At 34.4% G+C, this 13,391-nt stretch overlaps 1 protein-coding gene across 6 annotated transcripts in view; it reads right to left on the bottom strand.

The window, feature by feature from the left end:
* Nucleotides 1-13,391, bottom strand: part of LOC106082505 (klarsicht protein) — an 841,622-nt gene that overhangs the window by 629,907 nt on the left and 198,324 nt on the right. For all 6 annotated transcript variants that reach the window (XM_059361071.1, XM_059361070.1, XM_059361068.1 and 3 more), the window contains one exon: nt 935-1,775. The gene's annotated coding sequence lies outside the window, so the exon portion shown is untranslated. The remainder of the gene's footprint in view (nt 1-934; nt 1,776-13,391) is intronic.

The raw sequence follows: 13,391 nt of genomic DNA, 5'->3' as shown, positions 1-13,391 counted from the left end.
ATATCTTAAGAATGGTTAAGCAATCATTTTGTTCCCGTAATAAGAGATCATTCCAACAAAATTTGTCTTAACGATTATCCTACTATTGATAGACAAACTGACTCATTCAGACGTAAATGATTTCAAACCACCGAATTGCATTTCTTTAGTTTATTCGATAGCGCATGGTGCAGCATGGAGCTTTATATGTAATGAACGATTTTTACTTTGAGGAAATAAAAAGATGGGTCAGGTGTGATAATAATGCATATCAATTCGCTGTTTTGTCATATAATGAAATAAAGATATAACAAATGCCACAGAATAGATTCAGGAGGAAAATAATTCAAATGAATCTGATGATGACATAATTCGCCCAAAAAAAATCTTTAAAGGAGACTAGCTATACATGTTTTCCTTCACACAGTGGAACTCTTTGAAGAGTTCTGTTAGCGATTAATTTTTTTCTTAAAAATTTAGCATTAAATCCTTGAATTTTTGATTTTATTAAATTTTTTCTATTAAAAAAACATAAAGTAAAAACCCATACATAATTTTAACTTAAAATCATGTGGTAAAGATGGAAAAAATGTTACTCCATTATCCAGGAAAATTAATTATCCGTAATGGCTTCGGACCCGAGTATACCGACTAATACAGGTCCGAATGTACTAGTCATAAAATCTTGCAAGAGTTTCTCTCAAAAAAAAACATGCACTTTTATCGTAATCGAATGTTTTTCACAAAAGTAGTTTACTTGGCGCAAATTTCCTTTATGTGAAACGATTCTTTTTGCTTGTACTGACGTAGTCAAGTCACCTGAACTTGGGATTTTCTATCTCCCAGACCATGAACCAAAAAAGAAAATAACTGAGTAATACTTGTTATCATGCAATGCATTTTCTTAAATAATACAACAATTTTAAATAAAGCTTATTTAACAACTTGAACTTACCTTTAGTCAGCGAAAAGTTATCTCGTAGTTTTTCCTAGTCTATAAATTGTCAATTAATTGTGGCTTAATGTTGTTGTTTTTTTAGCCAAAGATGCTGCTGCTGCTGCTGATACAAGTGCAGTGATATATGGCAAAAAGGTAGATACTCAATTTTTGGATTTGCGGCACGTGTTTATCAAGGTTTATTCGCGTAGGGGACAGCACACAATTTATCTCCTTTATTGTCGGTGATACGCACCAAATCTTAACTGCAGAGTGATTTGTACGAATTGCAAGCCAGGCCAAAGAAGATCAATGTGGCGTCGGCAGGAGAGTCCAAAATATAAACAAATGCTTTCTTTTAATGGATCCTTATGCAAAATGTTTCCACAACTATGGCATGGATACTTAACGTGTCGTCCATTGAAGGTTTATTTTTTTTTATTATTGTGTTGCATTAAACACTCGATTTTCCAAAGACATGCAAGATAATGACGACAAATGTTGTGTGTTTTATTTTTATTTAATGGTTTTCTTTTTTTTGTTTTTGCAGAGCAAAAGTAACTTCAGACTTAGGTTTTCTTTAGTTTTCCCCGTTTTATTAGGTTTTCGTTTTATTAGGTATATATGGACGTTAATAAGTATTTAAAATTGCCAACATTTTTATACAAGGCCAACTTTTGGGAAAATAAATTCACATACACAGACTTTGGCTAAATTGTACTCCCAAGCAGTCGTCAAATTATACAGAGGGACATGCACATGCAATGATAGATTTTTGTATTAATTTATTTTCTTTTCTTTTTCCTTTTAAACATCGACCGGATCTTGTACAGATTAACTATTTAGGATGCCTTTTTGTCTGCAAGGAAAATTAAGAAAAAAACATTTTGTTTAATATTATTCAGCAATGAATTTAATGTGAATAATAAGTACAAAAAACCTACAAATGTAGATGGAATATTTCTTATGGTAATAACAGTTGAAGATAAACAAGTAACAGCTGCATGACAAATTTTAAATATGTGGAGAAAAATATAATATACTTGTGCACAGAAAAAAATAAAAATCGTTTTTAATCACGACATTAATTGATCCAATTAATTTTTTAATTGCAACTACTTCAATCACAAAAATGATAATATCAATTACCGCTTTTGAAAAATTTTCTATTAAAAAAATTACATTTTCAATTAAATAAATGATTGAAATGTTTGAAATTTTCAATTAATCCACATGTCTTGCGCTAAATTTATTTGGGCTTAAAACAATTCATACAATCGGATATTGTCCAGCTGCAGACCATAGGGTAATCTGTTTCTATTATAAATATAACACAAAAAAACCTTGTTTTTTTAAAGTTGGGCAGAAAATGTGTTTATTGCTTTGACTGGTTTCTTAGATCGCGATTTCGTTTGGAACCACCCAATCTCGTCGGTAGGATTTGTCAAAAAATTTATGTTCTTCTAGGTAGAAACTATGAAAATTTACTCTCATGGTAATCAAGGATTACATAGGGTAGCAGTTGGGCAAGAGTGTTTGTTTGTAAAAGTTGGATGTCTTCATTTGGCAGAAACATATGAAGTGGAGTAATTTTCTTTCTTGCTGCACTACAAACGAAAATACTCTTAAGAGCATAGTTTCAAGCTAGAAGAACATACCTTTTTTGACAAATCCAACCGACGAGTTTGGTGGTTCCAAACGAAATCGCGATCTAGGAAACCGGTCAATTGCTATTACAAAGCAAAAAACACATTTCTGCCTAACTTTAAAAATTAAGGTTTTTTGTGTTCTATTTATAATAGAAACAGATTACCCTATGGATATTGTCCGGCTGCAAACAATATCCGATTGTATGGATTTTCAAATAATGGTTTAATTAATCCAATTAAAAAAAATATTGAGTTTTTTTTAATTTTTAATTGATTCAATCAAAAAATTATTGTCTTTTGAAAATTCCAATCAATTTCAAGATGAGCCACAAAGGATGTTTACGTCCTGGAATATGAGCTCTAGATGCGTTGGTTGAGCAAAGCTCCATCGGTATCCGTATAAAAAAACAACTCCCACGCGGGGGTTCTTCAATAAATTTCAGTTGTCGAGTTGGGGTGCCCGAAAGATTTGTTGTCGTTGTTGAAGCGTTGTGTTGTGCATTGAAGCGGCAGCACTTGGCCTATGAAAGACTACATCGGGTTAATTCGGCATGTAGAACCGGTTGTTATTACTATAGATTTGTCGCAATGTGCACCATATTTGAAAATGTTTTGAGATTCGATAGAAAAAATTATTGCATCATTTAATTTTTTAATAGAAAATTCCAAAAAAAAAATTGTTTTTCAGATTGAATTAAACAATTAATGAAAACAATCAATTTTTTTATTAGTTCAAAATTATATATAGCTCTCACTTTGTACTTAAAGGTTAGGTGTAGGGTATTATACAGTCGGCACCGGCCGACTTTTGTCATTCCTTACTGGTTTTTTTATATAAGGAGCCATTGGCAATCGATTGATCCAAGCATTTCACTATTTCTTACATTTATTTGTATATTTTTCGTAGTATTTTGTGATTTCCAAGTTCCACTATTACAGAAACTTATGTTTAAAATTTATTTTAACTGATTTAATACCAATTTTCTATATATATATTTCAGTTTTCACTACTGTTATTTAATTTTATAACAAATCATTCCTCCTCCTATTTTTTTTCTTTTGAACAGGGCGATTCAAAGACCAAACGAGAATACAATTAATGACATCAAATATATATTGTAATATTTATAATAGGCTTATATTTGATATTTTACTTCTTACAAACCCTTTTAAATATTCTTAGAACATCACTTAATTTGGATGTTGATATGCTAACAAATTTGTCTTGTGAAAGTATGTGGTGGAAGCACTCCTATTATATTGAACATAGCTGTATATGTTATTTGTATACCCTCTACCTTAGGATGGGGCTATACTAAACGAGTCATTCCATTGGTAAAGCATCGAAATATTGGTCTAAGACTCCATAAAGTATATATATTTTTGACCGCCATGACATTTGAAGTTGATGCCACCATGTCCGTCCGTTCGTCTGACAGTGGAAAGCATGCTTACTTTCGAAAGAGTAAAGCTAGGCATTTGAAATTTTGCACAAATAATTCCTATTAGTAATGGATATCCTGTTAGTGTTGGATATCCTATTAATGTTGCCATATCGGTCAATATTTAGATATATGTCCCATATAAACCTATCACCAATTATACTTTTTAAGCCTCTAGAAAGGGGAATACTTATCCGATTTGGCTGAAATCCTATACTATGACGTTTTCTATGACATTCAAAGAATGAACTAAGTATGATCGGAATCGGTCTAAAACTGATATGGCTCCCATTGAACCCGATCTCCCTATTAGACTATTAAGAGCACGTCGTTCTTATCCGATTTGGCTGAAATTTGGCAATATACGTGGCTTGAATCGGTTTAAATCGTGATATAGCTGTCATAAAAACCAATCTCACTAAAGCACTTCTTCAGCCCCCAGTTTAGTACCGCAGTTCTTGTCTGATATGATTCAAATTTTGCACAGCGACTTCTCCTATGAACTTCAACATACGTGTCGAATATGTTCTAAATCAGTCCATAACCAAAGCTCTTATGGTTATCTCCCGATTTTACTTCTTGAGCCTTTAGAGGGCATATGGCTTGAGTACATACCTTCCACTATGGATCACATTTGTCAAGTTCTTTGCCTGATATCTTTTTTTAGGCAAACAAAGGTTAAAGGATAAGAATTGCTATGTTATTAGAGATATATCAGGTTATGAACCAAGTGTGGTTTGAATCGGTTCGTATCTCTTATCCTTTGTTTGCCAATAAAAAGGATACCAGGCAAAGAACTTGACAATTGCGATTCTTGATGGAGGGTAAGTAAGATTCGGTTTGGAAGAACTTAGCACGATTTTACTTCTTATTTTTGTATATATATTTCGTTTCATATGAAATGTTGTGCAAATTGTTGCTTTAATTCGTGCATGAATTTGTTCATTGCTAATATCGTTATTATATGTAATTAGGTTTTCTACTTAGGTTTTCCTCACTCTTAAATAACACATCTTCACATCTAATGGGATAAGTTTTACGGAACTTAAAATTAAGCTTTACTTTGATACGACCTCCCTAAGAAGCACGTTACGCATTATCTAAGATTTCTCGCAATTAGTCAATAGGTCTCTCATGTAATATTAAATGCCTTCTTTGACATAACTATAGATATTTTTTGCTGTGTTATGGAAGAAACCTGCCTTCCTTTACAACATTTGTATCAGGTGAAACGAACACATGCTATTAATTAGCTGCACTTTGTTAACAAGAAAGTGAACACCTTGTGAAAGTTCACATTCGTTAATATATATAACTATACAGGTTATATATTGTTGAAAATACTTATTAATAGATTTGTGAATTGCAGAATAATTTGTACACAGTAATCAAAGGTAGTGTTGCCACAGAAGATAAGTTTTTTGTTTTTATAAAATATTGTACCTAAAGCACAAAACAAATAGAAGTATTTCAGCAAAAGCTTTATGCATCGATCGCAACCAAAAGTTCTCATAAGGAAAAGGGTCCGGACTATAAGAAAGCAAGCCAAAACTTCCGAAGCACTGTTATCAATATAGTTTCTGACCGACCTTAGAAGTGTTACCGATCTGTTGTCAAAATAGGAAGCCTCATGTTTTGTTGAATATTCTGAATATCACGTTTATGTGTTATGATGATCAAGCTTGGGGTTACCGGAAAAATGATGTTGTTGGAATGAAATTTCATTGAGCTCGTCTCGAAAGACAAACAAACAAAAATTTGTAAAATTTAACAATCTTCGCCCTTACAGGCAAAAAACTCGAAAATGAAAAAATTCGGCAGAGCCCGACCGGGATTTGAACCTGGGCACACGGAGCAATAGCGAGAGCCGTTGCCATCATCGAGCGGTCAAAGTCACCAATACAACTTCCAACAGGCGCACTGAATCTTGTACATTGCATGGTAGTAGGTAATTTTTGCAGGCAGAAAATTTGCCATTACACAAAAACAAATGCATTGGGAAAAGTACAGCTAATAGACAGGGTTGTCGAGCGTGGTTAGTTGTATCATAGAGGCGTTTTCGCAATAAATCAGATATAAGTACAACATACGGCCCTTAAAGCCTTCACACCTAATATGGCTGATGAGTAATTGTAATTAAATTACGAAACGCGTCCATTGGTGGTGTGTGTTGCAATCTCTGGATTTCCTTTTCCACCCGCAAAGAAAATCTCCGACCGCTCAATGGTCTCGAAAGAGAAACAAACAAAACAGTTATTTCGTTAACTTAACAAAAACAACTACTACGTCTTTCCAGTAACATACCAAATTATATGCTTAATCTAGAAACTGATCTTAAGTCCCCATTCTCATCTACTCTTGGAATGCATTTATGTTACATCAAGAAGGTTATACGACTCAATGCCAACAGACTTCCTCGCATCTTAACTGAGCAAATATTGGAGTTAAAAGTTTCATGGGCTAGTAGGTGGTCAAATTTAGGCCAAAATTAGAATTTGTATCCTTCCGATAATAGTCTTGCTTTGTGCACTTATTTGTAGGAAATAATTGATATCTTAAACACTAGCGAAAGACTCGTTCTTGAACATACTGCCAGAAGTTCCCAGTTCTATGATCTATACTCGCAACTAGAATATAGCAAAGTTTCATAACTAACTGCTAACCTTTTCGCAAGTGCAAAAAGTTTACATATTAAAGCCAGAGGGGGTCTACTTGACATGAATGCAAGTACTTTTACAAACCTTTATTTACATTTACATTATATTTAGTAAGCTGTATATATCATCTAATATTTAATTAATTTAATTGTTAATATGACGTATGAAACAAATTATATATAATAAGGCACACTGCATTTTTGCTACTAATTATTAATAAATATTCTGACGTACATAATTGTCAAATTTTAATCAATTAATAAATAATAACTTACTATTTAAATCCGGAGTCGACACGCTTATAAAGCGTATGCATCAGCTTGTCTGCGCAATCTGGCTAGAAGAACGCTCGGGTATACGTTCTTCTAGCCAGATTGCGATTGGAACCCCTAGCATACTATGTCGCGTACACAAGAAAGGGAACAAGACGGAATGTGCCTACTACAGAGGAATAAGTATCTTCCCCATCTCATACAAGATACTTTCGACAGCTTACTGGGTGGAAGATTAAAACCTAAAATCAATAAGATAATTGGGCCCTATCAATGCGGCTTTAGACCTGGTAAATCCACCCTAGACCAGATATATACACTGCTCCAAATCATGAAAAAGATCCGAGAAGGAAAAATCAACACCTACCATCTCTTTGTTCGAAGGTATTTCAAGCCCTCTAGTAGTAGTACAAAAAAGATTTTTTCAACAAAAATTTTCAATTTAAAATGTATTCGAAAAAGAAATAATTTTCAACTAAAAAATTAACTGATTCAATTAATGTTTAATTATATCTGAAAATTTTGTAATTTCCAATTAAAAATTTGTTGATTCAATAATTTTCTCATCGAACCCCCGCTGGGGAGTTTTTTTTATACGGGTGCCCACGGACCTTTGCCCTAACAACGCAGCTCAAGTTCATGTTCCAGGAGGTAAACACATAACTACCACATATAGAAATTAATTTGAGTTTTCAAACAATTTCAATAATTTATTAATTGGATTTAAAAAAATCAATCGAAATTAAAATTTTCAATAATTTTTTTAATTGAATATGCAACTTTTTAATTGAAATTTTTTTCAAAGAGTTTTGCAAAAACGGAGATTGATATTATCATTTTCGTGATTGAAGCAGTTTGAATTAAAAAATTAATTGGATAAATTAATATCGTGATTGTGTAGTATTTATTATTTCGATCATTTAATAACTTACAAAATGACATTTCGTTGCAATATATAAAAATTCAGTTTTAAAGTATAAAAAAAAAAGAATAGCATATTGATATTTCTTATAACATTGGCATGTGGCCGTTAGTCTACTGTTCAAATATTAAAGGGTGATTTTTTAAGAGCTATAGGAAAGTTTAAAAAAAAACACATAAAATTCAGAAAAATGCATGAAATCTTTTATTTGAATCGAATCTACGCTCCATATAATTTAATGTTTGAAGATTATTTCATCGAAATTGTTGACCGTGAATGCGCCTCATATGGTCCATCAGCTTATTCCAATATTGGCACACTCCAACTTTTTGGCCGGTATCTCACGCATAAATGCTTCAATGTTGTCTTCCAAATCGCTCATTGAAGCGGGCTTGTTTGTATATATAAGCTTTAACATAACCCCACAAAAACTCGTACAATCTAAGCGACCAATTGACCGGTCCCCAACGTGAAATGAAATGTTCACCGAACCCTCCTCTCAATTGAAACCACCCCTATGTTATGCAATTCAAGCTCTTGCATTTTGGGCAAAAAAAAGGTTGGCATCTCACGATAGCGCTCAACATTCACAGTTACGTTACGATTCGCATCATATTTGAAGAAGTACGTTCCAATGATGCCACCAGCCCATAAACAGCACTAAACTGTGATTTTTTCTGTGTGCATTGGTAGCTCTTGCAATTCTTCTGGCTGATCTGCACTCCAAAATCAACAATTCTGCTTATTTACGTACCCATTGAGCCAAAAATGAGCTTAACCATAAAATGGAAGAAGCGCACTATTAACTTTTTTAACAGAGCACGCATTTTGATAATAAAATTCAATAATTTGAAAGCGTTGTTCGTTTGTAAGACGGTTCATGTTGTAATTATAGACCAAACTGGAGATGTTTGACACGAAACGTGCGTGAATAATAATTTATAAGGTTAGCTAAGGATTTCCAAACAATTATGGGACCATTTAAAATGCAAATTAGATCATTTTCATCAAACGAAACCTTTTGGAAGTATTGAATTCGAAATTTCCTAAAAGCGGGACATCGACATAAAAAGTGTTGCAAATTTTCAGTTTCGTTTATTCACACATTGAGCATCGAGGATTTGAGTTCTGAGAGAAACGGTTTTCAATCAGTTTTACCATGTTGCTTCTGGTCTTATAGATCCACCTTATTTCGCCTTGGGTATAACAGTTGTTCAGGTATAACTGACCTACAGACGGATCAAGGTAACCATAGAGCCTTCTCGCTTCATTTGCTTTCGCCATATAGCCACCATTTTGTTTTAACAGAAGGCTTTTTAAAAACCGCTCACTACCATAGATCCAAGTATGACATAAGTTGCAGTCCAGATGCTCCATATTGTTTTCCAACATAAGTTCATTTATGTTGGTGCCCATTTTCTACACCAGTTTCGAGCATAAGAATATAAGTGATGATGATGGCAATTTAAGGGTTTCCTTGAGAAACTATAAAGAAAGTTTGTCCACTTCTTCGAAATTGGAGCCTTCCATACTTGGGACCCATATGATTAGATTGCTCCACAAACTGCATGAAAAAGTTTCCATATCGCGGTCACTGATACATTGCGCTTACATAAACAATTTTTCCATGTTGAAATAATGCTGTCGTTTAGGTCGCTTGATTTCGTTTTTAGATATGCTTGGTGAAACAAAGTTTTCGTGTCAAAATCATTCTAAGATAACTGTATACAGAGGTGACAATAATTTGTTCGCCATTATAGAACCATATTTCACTTTTTGAAATTCTTCCTTTTCTAAAAATCGTTATTGAGATTCCATATTGTCCATATTGTCCAGCTGTAGACCATTTCTATTCAAAGAATAGAAATGAAAAAAATATTAAAAAAGCCAGCAAAAAGTGTGTTGTTGCTAGAAGCATTTGACTGATTTCCTTTATCGCGATTTCATTTTCAACCAAGAGAAATCATCAGAAGGAGATGTCAAATGGATCATGGTGCCTTACAACCATTCCAACTTGAGTAAGTTTTAAAGCACACATAAAAATCAAAATTTGGGACTTGCTCAGGTTTACCTTTTCATCCCATAAGTAAGTTTCTAATTTATTTATCATCCGTTGCAATAGGTTTACTTCGTTTGCCAAAATAACAATATCATCCTCATAGAATAAGAGACGAATATTTAAGCCCACTCCTTTGTTCCACCGCCAATGAAATCATTCAGGTCATTTGGAAAAGCACAAAAAAGTGGTGAAAGGAGACAATTTTGTTTTACACCTGCATTAGTAGAAAAATCATGCGAAAACTTCTCTCCTGTCCATACTGCGAAATCAGTCTTTTCATAAGCATTTTCAATAAATTTTACCATCTTCGATGATAAACCAATGCTATGTAGCTTATAAATCATTGCCTTTCGTGCTATCCTATCGAAAGCAGCTCAAAAATCAACGTAAAATTTATGTATTCTTGTTTTTGTTTATAACATCCTTAATTGTTTTCCATGCCACTCCACTGAGTTGGTTTATGTCTGGTATCGTGTCCCCACCTAAGTACCGGTGTCTGATAGCCTATTTTCTCCGTCCATGGTGTAAGCCGCTCTATAATTACTCCCATCATTATCTTTGGTAGGCATGGTAGGCAAATAATGCTTTTGAAAAATGATGGATCAAGTTAATTTTTGTCAGAAATCACATTGCAGGACTTGGCCTAAGAAAAAAAGGTTTTCTGAAGCAAATTAAAAAAATTCGTATATTATATGCTCCTATCCGGTTGCCGTATTCAACTTCGCTTTTGGCAGGGCTCCTTTAACCACACGTAGATTAATATCCTTATCCAAATCAATCCAGTACATATGCGCATAGTGTGTGTCTGGGGATAGCTGCGGCTGATTAAGCAACTGTTGAACATTTAATTTAAATTCTGCCGATGTTAAATTTGGAGTTACACAGATATTATTTGGAGTTTCATAATTTCGGATTGCTTTAACAATCTCCCACCAATCTTTCGAGTCTTTAATGTTGTCTTTTTTTCTCTAGTTGAATTTGATATGTTTTGAAGATCTACATATTTCCTTGTGCTCTCTAAATATCGATTTTTGCTTTCAATAGAGCCTTCATGTTTAAATTGGTTCAGGCTTTTAAATTATGCTTCTCTTGCCTTACAACATTTTATATTAAACCATCTCTCAGTTCTGGAGAAATTTATAAAGCCTTTTGAGCAAGCCTTATTTGCGTCTGTTATCAACTTTCCGATATCAGTGAAGGTAAAAGGTACTGATTGTTTTTGAGTTTCGACAAGGTCATGTACTTTGTTTTTGTCCATGAGAAATTTACGTTCATTCCATTTTAATTTTGGGAACAGTGTATTATTTTTATCAGAGCTTTTCCTCTCCGACCAGGTTTGGCTTTCAGTACTGAAAAAGTATATTTGGGACAAAAGTTCTTGGGACACCGCACAAATGTCATTTACGGAGGTTCCGACTGTACTCACGAAGGTATATTTTCCTAGTTTGTCTCTTTCGTCATGCCGTTGGCAATTAGTAAGCCGAAATCATAACAGAGGTCAATGAAGTCTCTTGTTTCGAAATCTTTTGATCTTCTTTCCTCTAATCCAGCATAAAAGTTTGACTTAAAACTATCATTAATTTCATTCTGCATTGTCCCAATTCTAGTATATAAGTCGCCCATTATGACAGGATTAGCTAAATCATGTTCCCTTAATAGGCCATCAAGTTCGGAGAGTTGTTAGGTTCAAGTAGTGCATTTTAAACCGGACAAGCCATGTCTGGGTTGGGCATCCCTGCAAAATTACTAAGACTGCAGGATGATACTTGCTAATACACGTTCCTCAGTAAGAATAGGAATCTCTCCGAACCATTTAATACCAAACGCGATTTCAGACAAGGAGACAGATCTCTTTAATTTCCTGCTGGAGAAGATTATACCAGATGCAGATGTGAATAGATATGGCACACTACTTACAAGACAACAGAAGGTACTTGCCTATGCTGACGTCATCGATATCATAGGCCGGTCACCGGAAGTAGTAAATGCAGCCTTTGAAAAAATCGAAAGAGAGTCAGTGAAAATGGGACTGGTATTAAATTAAGAGTCGACAAAATGGATGGTTTCAACTTTTAAAACGCCTTGCGACACCAAGCAGATAAAGAAAATGGTAAAAACTTGGGAAACACAACTTTGAGATAGTCAACAACTTTATCTACCTTGGCACTGCCGTAACCGAAACGAATGGCAACAGTTTCGAGATAGAGCGAATAATAATAATACTGGCATACAGATGCTACTTTGGACTAAGTAAGCAGTTTAGAAACAAGGTCACCTCTCAATATACGAAGATTACACTATACAAGGGATTGATACTACACGTATTGTTCTGAGGCATGGGTACTTGTGAAAGCAGAAGTGGTAGTGCTTGGAGTGTTTGAGAGAAAGATTCTTGGTAAAATATATGGATCAGTTTGCGTTAATGGATAATATAGGCGTCGTATGAATCTTCTATCTAGTTACACGTGGAAGATGATGAGGCCTTTGAGCATCTCCTATGTCATTGACCGGCTTTCGCGTCTAACAGATACCGGCACTTATGTGGGGTCACAATTACCAGATAAGAACCAACTTAGGGGCGGTGGCATGGAAAACAATTAAGTGTTTTGTAAGTAGCACGGAATTCCTAACATTGATTTTTTTCGATGTTACTTTTTTTAGTACTTAGAGCGCACAATAACCCGATTACTGGCTTAGGTGTATGTCCATAGTGGCATGGGACGGATTAATATCCGCAACTTCTTTTCAACCTAACCTACATGTATCAAAATACAACGGCCGCGTTGGCTAGGTCATGTTGTCAGAATGGATGAAGAAGCTCCAGCAAAGAAGTCTTTTGAAGGCAAACACGTTGGTACACAAACCAGGACACGAAAAGCCCGATGGAAAGATCAAGTGGTGGGAGACACCTCGAAACATGGTGTCGAAGATTATAAAATGAGCGCAGAAGATCGAGGCGCATGGAACGCTATTCTGCGATCGGCTAGTGGAACAAATACTTAGCCAATTAAAAAAGAAGACAAATAAATAATAATAATAATACAAAACTCCTCCCTGATCCCACCAAATACCGAGAATTATCTTGGAAACATGGGTTCGGCTTCGGAATTTTCTTCAAATCATAAAATATTCTGATCCTTTTTCCTTGATTGCAATTTGAATGCAGAGAATTACCAAATGGGTTCTACTTTGGAGATTTCTTGAAATGAGATATGGTTATCAGACTACCGCGTCAGATCGAATTAAAATGTCATGGCTGTCAAAGTCTTCACCCTAGGCCAATATTTCAAAGCTAACATTTTTTTCTTTTAAATGCTTACAAACGGAATGACTAAAATAGTAGAACCTCAACCCACGAGGGAGGGTAAGGAAAAAAATCAATCACCACTGTGCACCTCCCCCATGAAGCATGGTAAACGTTTTAACCGATTTCTTGCAATTAACCATTTACGCTAATGCAATTTTAATTATCTT

The sequence above is a fragment of the Stomoxys calcitrans genome, chromosome 1 (assembly GCF_963082655.1).
Source record: "Stomoxys calcitrans chromosome 1, idStoCalc2.1, whole genome shotgun sequence".
In the NCBI taxonomy this organism is placed as follows: Eukaryota; Metazoa; Arthropoda; class Insecta; order Diptera; family Muscidae; genus Stomoxys; species Stomoxys calcitrans.
This window is presented reverse-complemented; position numbering and strand designations above follow the sequence as displayed.